The sequence below is a fragment of the Lithobates pipiens genome, unplaced genomic scaffold (genome assembly GCF_037356315.1).
Source record: "Lithobates pipiens isolate NorthernLeopardFrog02 unplaced genomic scaffold, aLitPip1_a1.2 Scaffold_18, whole genome shotgun sequence".
Lineage (NCBI taxonomy): Eukaryota > Metazoa > Chordata > Amphibia > Anura > Ranidae > Lithobates > Lithobates pipiens.
Genome location: NW_027507758.1, coordinates 54,870,425 through 54,889,945, shown reverse-complemented (window position 1 = coordinate 54,889,945; position 19,521 = coordinate 54,870,425).

Below are 19,521 nucleotides of genomic sequence, written 5' to 3'. Positions count from 1 at the left end.
CAGTAATGATCCGTCCCGTGATGATCCGCTCGGTCGGCAGGGATTGTTCCATTGTCCATTGTCCCCACTGAGCCGGTGGCAGATAGGGCTGTCCTGGCACACTGTGCAGGGACCGCCCTGTGAGCTCTCTGTTCTCTTCTATGGGGATCGGAAGAGCACGGACCATCTGTCCGTGTTCATCCAATCCGCTCTGCAGACGGCTAGAAAAATTGGATTTCCCTCCGTCTACAGAATCGGACAATTGCGGTGGCACCCTCCGCAACAGTCCGATTCTGCAGATGGAGGAAAATCCTATTCTATCCGTCTGCAGAGCGGATCGGATGGACACGGACAGACGGTCCGTGCTCGTCCGATCACCATAGAGGAGAGCGGAGAGCTGACAGGGCGGTCCCTGCACAGTGTGCGGAGACCGCCCTGTCCGCAGCCGGCTCAGCGGGGACAACGGAGCAATCCCCGCTGAGCGAGCGGATCATCACGGGGCAGATCATTACTGATCCGCCCCGTGTGAAAGGGGCCAAAGATGGGCACTGAGTGCGGTAAACAGTTCTGAAATATTTGGCTAGATTGAGAAAGTGCAAAAGATGTCTCCATGTACACTCCACTGTGTAGATGGGGTAATCTCCCACTGGGCCAAGTCTCTCAACCTAAACAATGCTAGCACCCAATCAGAAAGTTCAGGTATTGTGAGAGCAAGTGGGGCCAAGTAGCAACATGTATAAGCTTGGGACAGTGGGAGATTCTTCTGTGCGGACAGTTCAGTGTACATGGAGGAATCTGGGGTTGGTTGTAAACATTAGTTCGTGTAGGTAAAACATTAAGTAACATTACACAACAAGAAAAATACAACTGTCATATCACTGCCATAGGAATACTATAAGTTTTCATATATTGGATAATTAGGGTTACGCAGGGAAGAATGGCTTGGTTCACTGCCAACATCTACGGGTGATCCTGAATGGGAAGATGAGGGTGAAGACACTGGGCACTGGGTGTGGCTGCACATGCATCCTTTGGTAACCAGGATTAGACGGGTAAGGTGTATACAGTGGTGGGGGTCCTGCATAAGGGTGAATGGCAGATGTTGTGTCATGGCACTGCTGACTGGGCATTGGTCTACTGAAAGAGCCACTAGGTGAATTAAAACCCATAGCCCATGGCTGAAATTTAGGATATGGGCGTTGCTCTTTGCAAGCGGACACAATATACGTTAAATAGGCATGTATATCACCCCTGACCTCAGTGCGCTTATCTGCAGGAATCTCCCTGATTACACAAAGCAACATTCTCAAGAACATAACATCTGGGTCTGAGATGTTGAGGAATTCATCATCTTTGGCCTGGTTTTGTGATTGTTTTCTCATTTCTTCAATGATACAGTTGAAATATTCCTCAAAAGGTGTCTCTTGTTGAGTACGTGTTCGACGGGTGGTGGAAGTAGACCGGACTCTCCTATCTGGATTTGCCTGCAATAGTTATAATATATAGATTATGCATCTGATACTGAGGTCACACTTTAGTGAACAGCATATGATGGCTTGTACAAATATTGCAGCACCTGTTTAGAATAGATCACACACAGGTACTTGTTTTGCTGCAAAAACCTGATCTCACTGAAGACCTCCAAAGCCAGAAGAACAAGTCACACCTTGCCCAAAAATAAGCTGTTGTTGTTTCTCCAACATTTGTGCCAACACCAGCTGCCTTTTCAAAATGTAAGTAATACGTTTTTTTGTGGACAGAAATTGTGACATTTTTAAAATGCATACCGCAGGTTCTTGAGTGGATGGATGATATTCTTGGGATGACACTGTCTCTGTGGTTTCTTGACTGGTGTCAGCGTCTCCTGATGGTGATGGCGACGAACTTTCGCGCCTTTCGCTTGCTCTCACAGGGACACTTGACACAGTTCTAGGTAACAATAAAGATTACACGTTTAAAAAAGAACATGAATATGCCTTTACTGGTCACAAATCGCTAAGTAAAATAAATGGATATACTTACGTGCGCATCTCAGTGGTGCGCCTCAAAAATGACAAAGCCTCTGCATGGGGGTTAGGCCTGCGACGAGTTGAGGGTGCTCCGCTTCTCTCCGCAGCCTTCTCTTCATTGACTTCTTTTTTGTAACGGTCGCGCAGGGACCTCCAACGTGTATAAACCTCCTTTCCTGCAATATATAAAAAACATAGAATGCACTTTTTGGTTAAGTTCTATTGGCAAATAGCATGTCTAATTTTGTGGAATTTGCAGCATTGTCAGTGACAAAGTGCTGTATTGCTATAAAATGGCCTGGTCATTAGGGGGTAAAATCTTTACTAGGATGCATGTGTACCCTGCTGCATAGACACAACAAACCTTGCACTCACCTCGGTTATCCTGTTCAGTTGCAGACATCTCGTCCCAGTTCGGTGTGACATATTTGTAGACTTCCTCCCACTTTGCTCTCTTCAGCACTCGGTCTGCATATCCTGGGCATTCTGAGTCCCATAACTCTGGTCGGGCATGCACCAGTGCGATGATGGCCTCGTGCGAGATCTCTCTTGCCGCCATGCTGTCTTCTCCCCTTTCATCCCTCTCAACTTCCTGTGTCATTTCCCAGGTACTCCTGCTGATTAGGATGTGCTTCCGGGTGTTTTTTTTCTTTTTTCACGCTGCTGGCCGCAATTGACACAAAAGACTGCGATTACCTGCGGTTATGTGCTTATAGCTGCGCTACATCGCACCTGGACGCATACAATTCTATTTTTTCTATTCGCACCGAACCGCACGTAACGAAATCGCAGTTAAACGCTGTGTGTGAACAGGGCCATAGGAAAGCATTGTGTGCCTTTGGCTGCGGTGGAAAACTAGAAAATCCGCAGCTAAAAGCACCATTCTATCCGCCCGTGTGAAAGGGGCCTTACAGTGGTGGGGATGTTTTTTTGAAGCACCTGGTTGGAGCCATAGGCTCTAATAGGCTTCAAAACAGGGTGGACTCGGAGTGCAGAGCATTGCGCTCAGAGCCCACCCAGGTGTGTTAGAAAAAGAAAATTAATATTAGCTTTTCTAAACATGGAATCGTCTCTCCGCCAGTCAGGAAGCATGGGTCTGATACCTGTTTCCCGATTGGCTAAAAGGTTATTCAATCCTATTGGATGCCTAGGAGGAGAAGGAGGGGATGCATGGCGGAAGGCGCCGTGATCCACACCACAGGAGAAGGAAGAAAGCCACCAGATACGTTGCCTGCTTCCTAAATGGGGTAAGTGCGGAGCTTTTATTGTCCCGGCTGTCCTCCCTGGGGGGGATGGGGGGTTGCCGCCGGCGACTAACCGGAGGGGGGGGGTAGTTTGTTTGCTGTCCCCCAAAAGAAAAAAAACACCAGCACAGCGCATTACTACACCACCTCTTCTTTTATTTCCACCCACTTTCCTACTTCTTCCTTTAAAGCGTTTGTTTAAAACCAACCCCCCCCCCAGATTCTGTTCCTTTAAAGCATGTTATTATACAGCACAGTGCTTGTGCTGTGTCATTTGGCCCCCTGTATACCCTAAAAAACCTGGCTAATGCTGCCTGACTATACCCTCCCCTCTCCAAACAGACCACGATAATCATGGCTGCTGAGTCCCTGACACCATGGTCTGTTTGCATGATTCCGTCAGCCGCAGGTCTCCTGTCTGCAGCTCTCCTTGTGTCTGTGTCCTCTGTCCTCCTCCCCTCCCCTCCCTGCTTGTACCAGCATCCCGCTCCTCTCTATCTGCTATAAAATATTTTTATCTCCTCTGTACCTTACTAACATGTGTCCCTGTTAGAGTTGCCACCTCATCCCTTTAAACCCAAACACATATTAATTACACAGGTTCTGTGGCTAATTGAATGCAGGTAAGGCACTAAGTGAGTTTAATTACCACCTTAATCAGCCACAGAACCTGTAGAAGTAATATGTGGCTGACTGATAAAAAAAAATAAAAAAAAATCCATCTATGGCCAGCTTTAAGCTCGATTCACATCTATGCATGTTGCTTTTGAGCATTTCTGCAGTGCTTTTTGCTGTGCTTTCTGTGTTTTTTTTTTTTTTTTTTTGCTTTTTTTTACAGCAATTTTGGCTCAATTTGCGTTTTTTTTATGCTTTTTTTGGGGGGGGGGATTTGTTGTTGGGCTGATTTAGAAACACAAAGCGCAAATTACAGCAAAATTGCAGTAAAATCGCACTACATGCTTTTTTGCAGCATCTCCATTGAACTTTTTTGAAGCAGAAAGCACAATTTTGTGTTTCTAAAAAAAAGTCCCTGACCCTTTTCAAAAATGCAGAGGCACAAAAATGCATCGATGTGAATGTGTTTCATAGGAACCCATGTTAAAAATAATGTCCTGCTTTCTGCAAAAAGTATTAAAAATGCATTGGTGTGAATGGAGCCTAATGCCGTGTACACAGGAGCGGAATTTCCGACAAAGTCAGACGGGACCTTTTCATCGTATATTCCGGTCGTGTGTATGCCCCAACTGAATTTTTACGTAGAAAATTCTGATGGACCTAGAAATAGAACATGTTCTACATTTTTCCGCCTAAAAGAATTCCTATCGGGAAAACCGCTCGTCTGTATGCTGTTCCGACTGACCAAAAACGACGCATGCTCTGAAGCAAGTACGAGACGAAAGCTATTGGCTACTGAGTATTGAACTTCCTTTTTCTAGTCCCGTTGTACATGCTGTATGTCACCACATTCTTGACAGTCAGAATTTGGTGTGATCGTGTGTGTGCGCAAGACAGTTTCAGTGGAATTCCGTCGGAAACACTTTCAGAGTATATTCCGACGGGAAAACTGGTCGTGTGTACAGGGCATAAGATGGACTTGACTGAGGCTACTTTCACACTGGGACGGGGGGGCACTAGCGGTAAAGTACCACTAATTTTAGTGGTGCTTTACAACTGTTATATCGGCGCTTTTCGCCCCCTAGCAGCCAAACAAAGGGTTAAAGGGCTTTTCAGCAGCGGTGCCCATTGATTTCAATGGCAGGGGTAGTGGATGCCCAAAAAATGCTGCTTGCAGGACTTTTTCTAATGTCCTGCATGCGTACCGCCCCAGTATGAAAGCACTCGGGCTCTCACACTGGGGCTGCAGGGTAGGCGTTTTTCAGGCGCTTTACAGGTGCTATTTTTAGCCCAAAAGGGGCCTGAAAAACACCCCAGTGTGAAAGGGGTCTAACGAAACTAAAGCCAACTTCCAAATAACGCTTTTTAAGCTGTTACAGCAAACATTTCCTTTCCTTTCGAAATAAAGATTTTACATAAATAAAAACTGATCATTGTAAGCACCCCTGTCCGTGGTAAATGGTTTGTCTCATCCTCTAACTGCCACTTGTGATGGACAGCTTGGTCTGGTAAAAGAAGTTGAAAAATAACAAACTTAAATAAAGGGGAAAAAGGCTAAAAAAGAAAGTCAATGCAGCCATCACATCTAAGAACTGGTAAGCTGCAATATAATGCATTTGTATTTTTAGGTATAATACCGCTTTAAGGTAAATGAGAAAATGTGAGAGTTTCATTTTGTGTTTATTTACTATAATTAATGTACAGATGAAAACCTCTAAATAACAGAGAGGTATCCGCCAACAAATCCCATTTAATATAAATCACCGTTATTATGTTTTGTCAGGATACAGAATCTGTAATTATCTTTTTCAGTGAAAGGACGATAAAATAAAATTAAAAGGCTTCTGTAACTAAGCTTGTACATAAACCACCCAAATGACTAATGCTGAATCACCTTATAAGAGGAATTAATTTATTCCCCTAGCGCACTACAAAGTAACTCCTTCATGCCCAGGAAGTGGCACAGCTTCTCTATCATGTGACCACTTTGGCTTTCATGACAGTCCCATGATTGGGAGCCCATTGGCAGGGCCGTCTTTAAGGCAGGGCAAAAGGGGCAGCTGCCCTGGGCCCTGTCATTGTTGTGGGGCCCAAAGCAGCTGCCTCATACTTGCCAACTATCCCAGTTTACATTCCCTTGAAGTTTTAGTCCTCTGCTGCTACTAATGCTGCCCAACTCTGCCCTATTGTTGTGTACAGATGACTCAACTGCAGACCTGTGTTTTACATGTAAATACTGGCATTCATATGTAAATAGCAGTAACATGCATATGTAAATAGCTGAGGCCAACTGCACTGATATGTAAATAAAGGCAGCATTCATAGGTATATCATGCCCCCTGCAGTGAGGAGAAGATGTGCTGTAACCTATAGCAACCAGTGAGCAGTATTACTGTACAGCAATCTCTAGCAGCCAATCAACAAGCAGAAATGTGCTGTAACCTCTAGCAACTAATCAGTGAGCCCTAAGGAGTGCTGTAACCTCTAGCAACCAGTCAGTAAGCAGTAATGATATGCTTTAACCTCTGGCAACCAATTACAATCGCTGCCTGATCTGATACAGTAAACTGATTTTAAGTCTAGCTGCTATTTATTGTATGTCTCAGAGAAGGTGTAGAGCGAAATTGCATGGGGGGAGGGGGGCCCTAAGAAAAATTTTGCCCAGGGTCCAATCAATATTAAAGACGGTCCTGCCCATTGGTTGGTGGCAGCTCAGTCACTGTGCTGAACTCTGCCCTTTTCAGTGCTCATTTGTGCTGGCTCAGGCGCTCAAACACTGTAGCTGCTGACTTTTAATAAGCACACTTACCTGTCCAGGGACCCGTCCCTTGGCTCTCAGGTCCCGGCGCCACCATTTGTGCTAAGGGATACAGGGAGGGCAGCGAGGGCACCTGTTAAGGAAGTAAATAGTTTGTTTGGGCTAGCTTGGCCCAAACTATTTAAAACGGTGGGCCAGCTGAATTTTTTTTTTAAGTCAGCAGCTACAAACACTGTAGATGCTGACTTTTAATAAGCACACTTGTCCAGGGAGCCCGCGATGTTGGCACCCGAAGCCGACCCGTCCCTTGGTTCTCAGGTCCCGGCGCCACCATTTGTGCTAAGGGAAACAGGCAGTGCAGCCTTACGGCTTCACTGCCCATTTCCTACTGCGCATGCGTGAGTTGCGCAGCCCTTTGTGAATGGCCGGCTGTGTTCTGGGGCACACACAGTTCCCAGAACACAGCGCGCCCCATTCCCCAGAAGACAACGCGAGGAAGAGAAGACTGAAGATCACCGCGGTGTAGGAAGTGGTAGATTAGGACAATCTGCCTAGCAACAGCCATTTCTGGTAAGTTAAAAAATAAATAAAAAATTTCAGATTTTTTAGGAACATTTTTTTTTTTTTTGAGGGTGGCCCTCCGCTTTAAAAAGAACAAAAAACGGTGGCACCCCACAAGAGCAACTGAAGAGAAAGAGAGCAGCGAAGATTAAGGCACTATCATTGCCACTACATAGCAATGTGAATGTATGATTATCCAAAATATTTCTACTCAAACCTACATGGAAGCATTAAATGGATGGGGTTTAATTGGAAAGTGGTAGGGGGTGTATTATTGACTAGTGATGGACGAACGTTTCGCCCGGCGGTCGTTTCGCGGCGAATTTCCGACTTTCGCCGTCCGCGGGTTCGAACGCCTTTTTCCGTCGTTCGCCCCGGCGGACTTACGTGTTTAATGTATACAAGAACTTTAACCTTTCGTGACACGTTTATCATGTGTTACAGGACAACCAATTGAGACATGACAGCTCATGGACACTTGGACATTCCCCCTAACCTATAAATACACCCGATCCGGTGGCCATTTTACATTCTTTCTTCTGTCACTGTAGGGAAAGGATCCTGTGTGGAGTAGGGACAGAGAAAACGCTAGCTATTTGGTACACAAAAGTTCTTTTCAGGACTGGTATAGGTGTTAGGTCAGCAGCCTGAGTTTCTTTTGTCAGTTTAGATAAAGGGACAGAGCGCTGTATGCTGCTATTTTAGGGACAGCTCAGCCAGATTAGTCTTTCTTCATCATCATCATCATCATCATCATTAGCTGTTACTATCAGGTCCACAAAAGAGCTGTTCCAGCTAATCGTTCCAGCCTACTCTTTTTTGCCAATTTGTATAGGGACAGGCAGGAAGCAGTGTGTCAGGCAGTGAGGATAATTTTAAAGACTTGCTGTTACTATTAGTTCCACAAAGGTTCTTTTCAGGACTGGTATCAGTGGTACGGTAATAGGCTTGTACACGTATAATATTCTTTCTTCCAAATATAGAAAGAATATTATACTTGACTGCTGCCCTTCTGCTGCAGTCTGCTAATCATTCACAACTCACTTGTTCCACAAAGCTCTTTATCAGGACTGGTAACTTGGTCTGTCTAGGGTGCTACGGTACATAGGCTTGGGTGCGGTACAGTCTGCTGTTCTGTAAGGACCGCTATCGGTCCACAATACATAGGGTTGCCGTGCACTACTGCTGACCGCTGCCCTATACTGCAGCAGTCCTTCAGCGGTATAGGGACTGACGCACAGTCTGCTAAACACTAATACACAACCTGCTTGGTCCACAAAAGTTCTTATAAGGACTGGTAACTTGGTATAGGGTGCTACGGTACATAGGCCTGAGTGCGTTACAGTCTGCTGTTCTGTAAGGACCGCTATCGGTCCACAATACATAGGGTTGACGTGCACTACTGCTGACCGCTGCCCTATACTGCAGCAGTCCTTCAGCGGTATAGGGACTGACGCACAGTCTGCTAAACACTAACACACAACCTGCTTGGTCCACAAAAGTTTTTATAAGGACTGGTAACTTGGTATAGGGTGCTACGGTACATAGGCCTGAGTGCAGTACAGTCTGCTGTTCTGTAAGGACTGCTATCGGTCCACAATACATAGGGTTGCCGTGCACTACTGCTGACCGCTGCCCTATACTGCAGCAGTCCTTCAGCGGTATAGGGACTGACGCACAGTCTGCTAAACACTAATACACAACCTGCTTGGTCCACAAAAGTTCTTATAAGGACTGGTAACTTGGTATAGGGTGCTACGGTACATAGGCCTGAGTGCAGTACAGTCTGCTGTTCTGTAAGGACCGCTATCGGTCCACAATACATAGGGTTGCCGTGCACTACTGCTGACCGCTGCCCTATACTGCAGCAGTCCTTCATTGGTATAGGGACTGACGTACAGTCTGCTAATCACTAACACACAACCTGCTTGGTCCACAAAAGTTCTTATAAGGACTGGTAACTTGGTATAGGGTGCTACGGTACATAGGCCTGAGTGCGTTACAGTCTGCTGTTCTGTAAGGACCGCTATCGGTCCACAATACATAGGGTTGCCGTGCACTACTGCTGACCGCTGCCCTATACTGCAGCAGTCCTTCAGCGGTATAGGGACTGACGCACAGTCTGCTAAACACTAACACACAACCTGCTTGGTCCACAAAAGTTTTTATAAGGACTGGTAACTTGGTATAGGGTGCTACGGTACATAGGCCTGAGTGCAGTACAGTCTGCTGTTCTGTAAGGACCGCTATCGGTCCACAATACATAGGGTTGCCGTGCACTACTGCTGACCGCTGCCCTATACTGCAGCAGTCCTTCATTGGTATAGGGACTGACGTACAGTCTGCTAATCACTAACACACAACCTGCTTGGTCCACAAAAGTTCTTATAAGGACTGGTAACTTGGTATAGGGTGCTACGGTACATAGGCCTGAGTGCGTTACAGTCTGCTGTTCTGTAAGGACCGCTATCGGTCCACAATACATAGGGTTGCCGTGCACTACTGCTGACCGCTGCCCTATACTGCAGCAGTCCTTCAGCGGTATAGGGACTGACGCACAGTCTGCTAAACACTAACACACAACCTGCTTGGTCCACAAAAGTTTTTATAAGGACTGGTAACTTGGTATAGGGTGCTACGGTACATAGGCCTGAGTGCAGTACAGTCTGCTGTTCTGTAAGGACCGCTATCGGTCCACAATACATAGGGTTGACGTGCACTACTGCTGACCGCTGCCCTATACTGCAGCAGTCCTTCAGCGGTATAGGGACTAAGAGTTTTGTCACAGGGTGATTTAAAAAATGACAGGCAGAGGAAGAGGCAGGCCCTTCCGCAGGGGTGGTAGGGGTAGGGCAGGAGCAACAGCCTTGAGCCAAAGTGGGAAGTTGCAGAAGGTGCGTTCAATTACTTTAAAGGACGCACCAGACTTGGTTGAGTGGCTCACTCAGCCTTATTCTTCTGCACCCTCCTCATCCTCTCGATCTGCACCCTCTTCTTCACTCTCTGCTATGTGCACCCCCAAAGACACTACCACCAACAACACCACCACCACCACATACCTTCCGCTTGAGTGCAAATGGGGGCCTTCATGCTCCAGTGTTTTAATAGGGACCCCCGTATAAAAAGCATGAGGGTCAAGGACCAGTACTGGGTGGCAACGTACTTAGATCCCCGGTACAAACACAAAATGGCGGAAATGTTACCGCCGTCGCAGAGGGCTGTCAGAATGCAGCACTTCCAGGCCTTGCTTCGAGAAATGCTGCATTCTGCTTTTGCGTGCGCTGGCAGAGGAGCAATTCCCACTCCCAGAGAAGGATTTGCGGGTACCAATCCAACAGCGCCTGCAAGAAGAGGCCGGTTTGAAGATGTGTTGGTGACTTCGGATATGAGGTCATTCTTTCAGCCGACCCATCGACAGGTGTCATCCGGATCCAGCATCAGGGAACGCCTAGACCGTCAGGTGTCCGACTACATTGGGTTAACGGCCGATGTGGACGCTCTGAGGAGTGATGAACCCCTAGACTACTGGGTGGGCAGGCTTGACCTCTGGCCAGAGCTTGCCCAATTTGCAATCGAACTGTTGGCTTGCCCCTCATCCAGTGTCCTGTCCGAAAGGACGTTCAGCGCAGCAGGGGGGATTGTGACCGATAAGCGTACTCGCCTAGCTCACGACAGTGTTAACTACCTCACATTTCTAAAAATGAATGAGGCATGGATCTCGGAGGAATTCAACACATGTGATCAGTAGACCATGTATATGTCTATAAACAATTTTTGGAATCAAGCACACAGACCTTCTTAATTCATTTGGCTCACTTCCCTGACCCAAAAAAGCACACCGTACTATATGCCCCTACCCTCCTCTTTGAAGAGGTTGAGCGGTGTCATATTTCTACTGGGGCTGCTTATTATGAGGGGTTCCCACCATCCCTGTGCTGTGCTGACTTCCTCCTGGGTGTTCTTATTATGAGGGGCTCCCACCATCCCTGTGCTGTGCTGACTTCCTCCTGGGGGTTCTTATTATGAGGGGATCACACCATCCCTGTGCTGTGCTGACTTCCTCCTGGGGCTGCTTACGGTGCTGCTGTCAGCGCTGTATGTCACGGAGCTGCTGTCAGCGCTGTATGTCACGGAGCTGCTGTCAGCGCTGTATGTCACGGAGCTGCTGTCAGCGCTGTATGTCACGGAGCTGCTGTCAGCGCTGTATGTCACGGAGCTGCTGTCAGCGCTGTATGTCACGGAGCTGCTGTCAGCGCTGTATGTCACGGAGCTGCTGTCAGCGCTGTATGTCACGGAGCTGCTGTCAGCGCTGTATGTCACGGTGCTGCTGTCAGCGCTGTATGTCACGGAGCTGCTGTCAGCGCTGTATGTCACGGAGCTGCTGTCAGCGCTGTATGTCACGGAGCTGCTGTCAGCGCTGTATGTCACGGAGCTGCTGTCAGCGCTGTATGTCACGGAGCTGCTGTCAGCGCTGTATGTCACGGAGCTGCTGTCAGCGCTGTATGTCACGGTGCTGCTGTGAGCGCTGTATGTCACGGAGCTGCTGTCAGCGCTGTATGTCACGGAGCTGCTGTCAGCGCTGTATGTCACGGAGCTGCTGTCAGCGCTGTATGTCACGGAGCTGCTGTCAGCGCTGTATGTCACGGAGCTGCTGTCAGCGCTGTATGTCACGGTGCTGCTGTCAGCGCTGTATGTCACGGAGCTGCTGTCAGCGCTGTATGTCACGGAGCTGCTGTCAGCGCTGTATGTCACGGAGCTGCTGTCAGCGCTGTATGTCACGGAGCTGCTGTCAGCGCTGTATGTCACGGTGCTGATGTCAGTGCTCTGTATTACGGTGCTGCTGTCAGTGCTCTGTATCTCCTGCACCCTCTTGTTTGCCTACCCTGGTCCCTGACCTTCCCTCTCCTCCATTGCCTTCATTAGCTCCATAGTCCTGAATTGTCAGAACAATTTCCCAAATAAAAAAAAAATGCTTGTAGTTATCGATCCCAAATTCACCTCATACATGTATTATGCTATTGTCCAGGTGGTGGGACTACGTGCTACCCCCTAATAATTACCCCGTGGCCGCAAATTCGACCTAAAGGTTTGCGAAATTCGCCTCCCATTGAAGTCAATGGAGCCCGCGGCGAACGGTCGTTTTCGCGAACGTTTGTGTCCGTTCGCGTTTCGCGTTCGCGAAACGTCCCGTCGGAAGTTCGTCCATCACTATTATTGACCCATACATTCATCAAGCTAGGTTATTATAAAGGTTGCTGACTCAGCACTGCAACAGTTTTGACTACTTTATTTTATAGAGAGAAAACTTTGGAAATATGGGGCCTTATGGGTGCATTTCAACACAGAAATTACTTGAACGTGTATGTAAAATATATACAAAATTTATTAGAAAATGAACATAATCATAAAACCAGTGCATGCACTACAGTCATAGCCATAGGTGTGCGCAAACATACTATGATTGACAATGATTTACTGTAATCACATTCATGTTTTCATCACGTTCATATTTTCAACATGTTTTCGCCATACGGCTTCCTCAGGAAAGAACGTGAAGATTTGTTTATTAAATATGGAGACTTATAGTCAAACTACTGTATAAATGTGCACAAAAAACAAAACTTAGTACATCCAGAATTGACACATCATATATTATTTATACACATGGCTACAGTTGTACACATGGCAAGTATCACCTAATAAAAATTAGCTCCTACCTCATTGTATGAGTGTGGGAACCTAGAATAAAAATAGGGAGAAAATAAAATAATGCCTGCAAGTTGCTGGGTCTCTCTATTTCTAAAGGGATGTTGGTGCCATACTTCTTGTAGATTTTGATGCTGGCCTCTGTCCATATATTTGACCATACTTTATTTTGTAGTTAGTCTCTCTTATGTAGAACAAAATAATAGAAGAGAACAGGGGATGGTAATAAATAAAAAATTTTTTTGGGGCACTGCAGTTTTGTACAGTGGAATCTTAGTAGGGTCACCCTCTCAGTCTCCACCACATGTCCCAGATATTGGAATCGCTTCCACATCAGGTAGCTGCCATAAACAGGTAAACACCCCAGCCAGATGTTGAATGCCTTCCTCAAAGGGCTTAGAAAAGATAATATCATCTAGGTTAGGAGTGTTTGGAAGATGAAGTCCCCCAGGCATTGCTCCATCAATCTTTGGAAGGTGCTAGGAGAATTGGTCAGCCCAAGGGCATGCGATTGAATTTATACAGTCCTAACAGTGATATAAAAAGCAGTATTTTTCTCTTACAGGGACCCACCAACAACCATTGGCTAGGTCTAGGGTGGTGAAATAAGCTTGGCCCAGAGCCATAAAAGACTCCTCCGCCCGGGGCAATTGGTAAGCATCCTGGTGAGTACAGACATTAAAGGGGTTGTAAATCCTCAAGTTTTTTCACCTTAATGCATTCTATGCATTAAGGTGAGAAACCTTCTGTAGTGCAGCTTCCCCCCAGAGTCCCCCTTTTTCTTACCTCAGCCCGATCGTTACAAGCAACGGGGGTGGGCACAGCAGCTCCAGCCGCTGTCTCGGGTCCTCATTGGATAGATTTATAGCAGCAAGAGCCTTTGGGCCCCGCTGCTGTCAATCAAATCCAGTGACAGGGAAGCCAGGGGACGGAACCGAGTCCTGCTGTCTGTGTCAATGGACGCAGCAGCAGGACTCTGGAGCGTGCCCGTACTAATTCCCCCATGAAATGCAGCTCTCCGTGAGGGGCACTCGAGAAGAGGAGGAGCCAGGAGTGCTGCTGAGGGACCCCAGAAGAGGAGGATCTGGGCTGCTCTGTGCAAAACCCTTGCACAGAGGAGGTAAGTATGACATGTTTGTTATTTTAAAAAATTAAATAAAATAAAAAAAACATCCTTTACAACCTCTTTAAGTTTGTGATAGAAACATAGAAAAGCAATGACAGAAAAAGACAGAGTAGTCTCGAGTCTGCCTATTGTTTTTTTTGTTTTGTTTTTTCGTTAACTTTATTGTCTGTGTATAGATCTATGTTTGTCCCAAGCATGATTGAAGCCATTTACTGTTGACTGTCTCCCTACCTCTGCTGGTAGTTTATTCTAAGCATCAACTACCCTTTCAGTAAAATAATACTTTCTAAAGGCCCGTACACACGATCAGACTTTTTGATAACAAACATGCAAATTAGCTGTTTTAAGGCAACATCCGATAGTGTGTATGCTCCATGGGAAAAACTTTTTTGGTTTTCATCTGACTTTTGTTGGCTGTACGAACGGACAAACTTTTTGACAACATAAGTCCGATGGAGCAAAGTCCAATCGTGTGTACACAAAACCATTAGACTTTTGTACAAAGTACAAACACGCATGCTCAGAACCAATGCAAAAGATTAGACAACAATACAGAAGTTGACCAAAGGGTGGCGCCGGAGTAATTGAACGTCCTCTTTTGAAGTGTCGTCAGTACACTGAAACGTCACTACATTCGTGTTTGTTGCCTAAAAAGTCCGATCATGTGTATGCAATACAAATTTACGGCCAACGCCCTTTGTTCAAAAGTCCACTGGAAAGTTTGTACAAAGTCCAATTGTGTGTATGAGGCTTAAGATTAGTTTGAAACTTTCCATCAGTTACAGTAGTTTGAGGTCATGTCCCCATTTTCTTGATTTTGGTTTCATATTGAAAAAAACTGCCCTGCTGAATCCCTTGATATAATTAAAGATTTCAACCAAGTCTCCCCTTTCCCTTCTTTCCTCTAATCCATGCAGAAATGCAAGTTTCTGTACTTCTGAGCCAGGACAATAGGCACAGCCCAGGGGCTATGACTCCCTCACAATCCTGCTTTGCAGCATGCTGCAAATCAAGTCCTTGACTTTTTGGCACAGAGTGGGGAGGAGTACTTCCAAATGGGTGCTGTGTCCCCTATATGGATTGTGTGTAGTATCCGCTGCTGGGACAACAGGAGTTCCTCATCAAAGTCTCTCCAGAAGGGGTTACTTCCCTAGGAGACCTGAGCTAATTCCTACTTAATCATAGTCCTCTCTTGTTGCATGGAGGCCATGGTTTGTGCCAGCTCACATACGGCTTTTTGAATGGGCGAAATAGGGGAAGGGGCTAGGATCTCTTCTCTGAGGAACATCGGCTCCCTTTTCTTGGTCACCTCCACAGTGGCCTCTTCCTACTCCCTTGCCACTGCTTCCATGACTGTCAGCATACACCTGGAGATCCTTCTTTTGCAACTGCTTCCACAATTTCTGTAGAGCTACTGCAAAACAGATGAGACTCTTGCTCTCTGTGTAAGATGAACCAGCACCTCAGCGCGGTCATAGAGACATTCTCCTTAAAGAGGCCTTCCAGCCTAGCAATTATTTGCTCCAAGGTAATACGTTCTTCCACTGGCAATACCATAATGGCCTCATCATCCTCCAAGCAGTTTATGGCTAGCTTTGAATTTAGCTTATTGGTCACCAGATAGAGGTGTACTGCGCTCTCCGGCCTCTTTTCCCACAAAATTTTGAGGCTGGTGCTAGGGCCACTCTTGTGGGTGCCATGGTGGTCACTAGGCACTCATCTGTGCAAGCATATGTGTTAGGCATATCCTGCTGACTACGCCAGATTGTGGGCAGGGCCAGGTGGTTGATACCTGCGTTGGAAGAACAGCACACACAGTCCAGTTGACCAATTATTATTTGGTAGAGTTGCGGGTCAAACAGATAACCAATTTAGCAACAATCAATAGCACTAGTAGAAGGCTATAGCAACTTGAACACTTCACATAATAGTTCCACACACTATTATATTAGCAATGCAGTGACAAGGACAGAACAGGTACAGTAATGCTAGTATTGGTCATCCTAGTAATGCTAGAGGTACATCGGTATTATTTATATAACTTCATTATCAAGGTTATCACATGGCTTGGCCTTAAATACTGGAGCAGTATCAGGGTAGGAGGTGGCTGACAGGCAAAGTGGCAGCAATCGGCACTTAGAAGAGCGTTGCAAGACCTAAGGTAGGCACTGAAGGTTAGAAGAGCAGTGTCCCAAATCTGTCCTTCTTCGAACAGGAACAATGTTCCCCCCCCCCCCAGCCTCCACTTCATCTGTACAGCAGCACAGCAACACAGCGCCACCTACAGAATGGAGGGTAAACTGCATCTGCCTACAAGCTTTTATTCATTTATGTAAAACCTTTATCCTAAAAGCAAAACAAATGACTGCAAATACCTCTAAACCTGCTAGTATATCTAACACTACCCTCTGCCCAGCATGACAAAGGTGTCTCTGTTGCTCTTCCACCCACCGTGTGAAAATAAAGAGGAGAAAAATCCTAAAAAAGCAGACTAATGCAGCCACCACATCTAAAGATTGGTAAGCTGCAATATATTATGTTTTTGTTTTTGAGTTTGAAAGACGTATGGGATTTTTTTTTTTTTTTTGAGAATCATACTTACCTAGGTGGATGCAGCATCGGTCCCCCGCTGGCTCTAACACTGAGAACCAAGCGATTGAACACCATCGATCGCTCGGTTCTCAGGGCTCCGTGAGCAGAGAGCTGGTGACTGTCAGTCAGCGCTCTCTGCTCTGCCCCTCTTCTCCTCTCTTACTGGAGCGCTGAGCTGTGGAGGAGGCAGGAACGTCCGGTCAGGCTCTTAACGGCTCGCTGAGAGCCTGAGCCAGTCCAGGCATGTGAGCAGATCACAACTCCATTGTTGCAATCTTGCTCGAGCCTGAACCGGTTCTGTGATGTCAGCCGACAGCGGACTTCAGCCTGCTATCTGCTGAAAATGGGTCACAGGAGTGCAGAACAAACTGCATTGCTGTGATCTACAGAAGAAGTACAGCCAAACGAGCTTTGGCTGTACTTCTCCTTTTAAAATGGTATTAAACCCAAAAGCAAACATTTATTATATCGCAGCTTACCAATTCTTAGATGTGATGGCTGCATTCGTTTTCTTTTTTAGGCCTTTTTTCTTCTATTTTCACCTGGTGATCTAGTCAATAATTATTTTCTACAGATCAAACTCTCCTGCAGATGTAGCAGTTTAGAGTGTTGAGACAAACCGTTTCCCACTGACAGGGGTGCTTACAATGAGCAACTTTTATTTATTTATGTAAAACCTTTATCCCAAAAGGAGCAAAACTTTTGCTGTAACTGATTCTAAAGTATTAGCTGGAGTTCAGATTCAATTAGTTAGTCTAAATCTATTAGTACATCTAACACTCACATCACCCCAGACTGACAATGCTGCTATCCAAAGGTGTAACATGTGCTCCTTCATCCGGAGTGGGGGCACTCTAATACAGGTGGTGTGTTACTGGCCAGATCACCAGGTGAAGCCCAATGGAAATAGGCCTAAAAAAAGAAAATGAATGCAGCCACCACATCTAATGATTGGCAGGGTGCGATATATAACATTTTTGGGTTTGAGGTTTATTACCACTTTAATATGGTTTTAGGCTGCATTCACACCTGAGCACTTTGTTTTCAGGCAGAAAGTCGCGCGATTTTTGCCGTGTTTTTGTACAGCTGAGAAAAACACCTGTAATCTGCCCAAAAAGAAGCTCATGTACTTTTATGAACTTCAGGCGCTTTGCTTCAGGTGACAAAACGCTCACATGTGAAAAGGTGCTATTGAAATGAATGTGATTTTGCGTGTTGGGCATCTTTCTGGGTGTTTTACAAGCTGAAAATGCTCAGGTGTGAATGTAGCCTGAAAATGTTACTAAACCCAGGACCCTGCATTCACTATATCTGGTCTCCCACAGTACACAGAACATGGAATTGCAATTATTTAAGTAAATATAAACTGTTAAATACCTTTTCTCATCAGCAGTATATATCAGTCTTGTGACTTCTCTCAGTGTCTGGTTAACCACTTACAGATCGGAAGATTTGGCTGCTTAATGACCAGGCCATTTTTTTGTGATATGGCACTGCGTAGTTTTAACTGACAATTACGGGGTCGTGTAACATTGTACCCAAACAAAATTTACATCCTTGTTTCCCCACAAATAGAGCTTTCTTTTGGTGGTATTTGATCACCTCTGCGGTTTTTAGTTTTTGCGCTATGAAACAAAAAATAGAGCGACTATTTTTTTTTTTTTAATATTTTTTACTTTTTGCTATAAGAAATATCCCCAAAAAAAATAAATAAAATTCTTCCTTGGTTTATGCCAATATATGTTCTTCTACATATTTTTGGTAGAAAAAAAAAAAAGAAATGGCAAAAAACTTATATTGATTGGTTTGCACAAAAGTTATAGCGTCTGCAAACTATGGGAAAGATTTATGGCATTTTTATTGTATTTTTTTTTTACTATTAATGGTGGTGATCTGCAATTTTTAGGGGTACTGCGTCATTGTGGTGGACAGATCGGACACTTTTGACACATTTTTGGGACCATTGACATTTATACAGCGATCAATGCTATAAAAATGCACTGATTACTGTGTAAATGTCACTGGTAGGGAAGGGGTTAACACTAGGGGGCGATCAAGGGGTTAAATGTGTGTTCCCCGACTGTGTGTTCTAACTGTATGGGGATAGGACTGACTAGAGGAGGAGACATATCATTGTTTCTAGTTAATATGTCTCTTCTCTCCTGACAGAGCAGGGATTTGTGTGTTTACACACACAAATCCCTGTTACTGCTCTCGTGAACGCGATTGCTCGCAGCTGCTATTGCCCTTTAAAAGGTACAGACGTACTCATACGGCGATTCGCAAGAAACAAACCACTTTGCCACCGTATATCGGCGTGAGCCGGTCGGCAAATGGTTAAAGCTTGTAGGAGGAGTTTCATTAACCCCTCAGGTTCCAAGGGGAGTATAACAAACATGCTTCACTGCAAATACAGACTGATTTTACTGTAGTGGGTTTAGTAACACTTTAATGAGAATACATATACAGTAAAACCTTGGTTTGAGAGTAACTTGGTTTGGGACCGTTTTGCAAGACAAGCAAAATTTTTAAATAAAATTTGACTTGATATACAAGCAATGTCTTGATATACAAGTAGCGTCATGTCACAACTGAGTCTAAAAAAAGAAGAGAGGCACCTCTAAGCCCTTGTACACACGGTCGGACATTTTGACAACCAAATCCGTTGGATTTTGTCCGACGGATTTTGTCCAAAACTGTTGCATACACAGGGTAGGACAAAGTTGTCGGAAAATCCAATTGTACATAACGTGATGACGCTATTTAGTTACGACGGGACTATGTTCAGGCTAGTAGCCAATAGCTTTGGTCTAGGAATTTGATCTGAGCATGCGTGGCACTTTGTCCGTCGGAGTAGGCTACACATGATCGGAGTATGTCCGATCTGAGCATTTTGTCGGAAAATTTTACCGGCAAGTTGGAAAAGTTGGA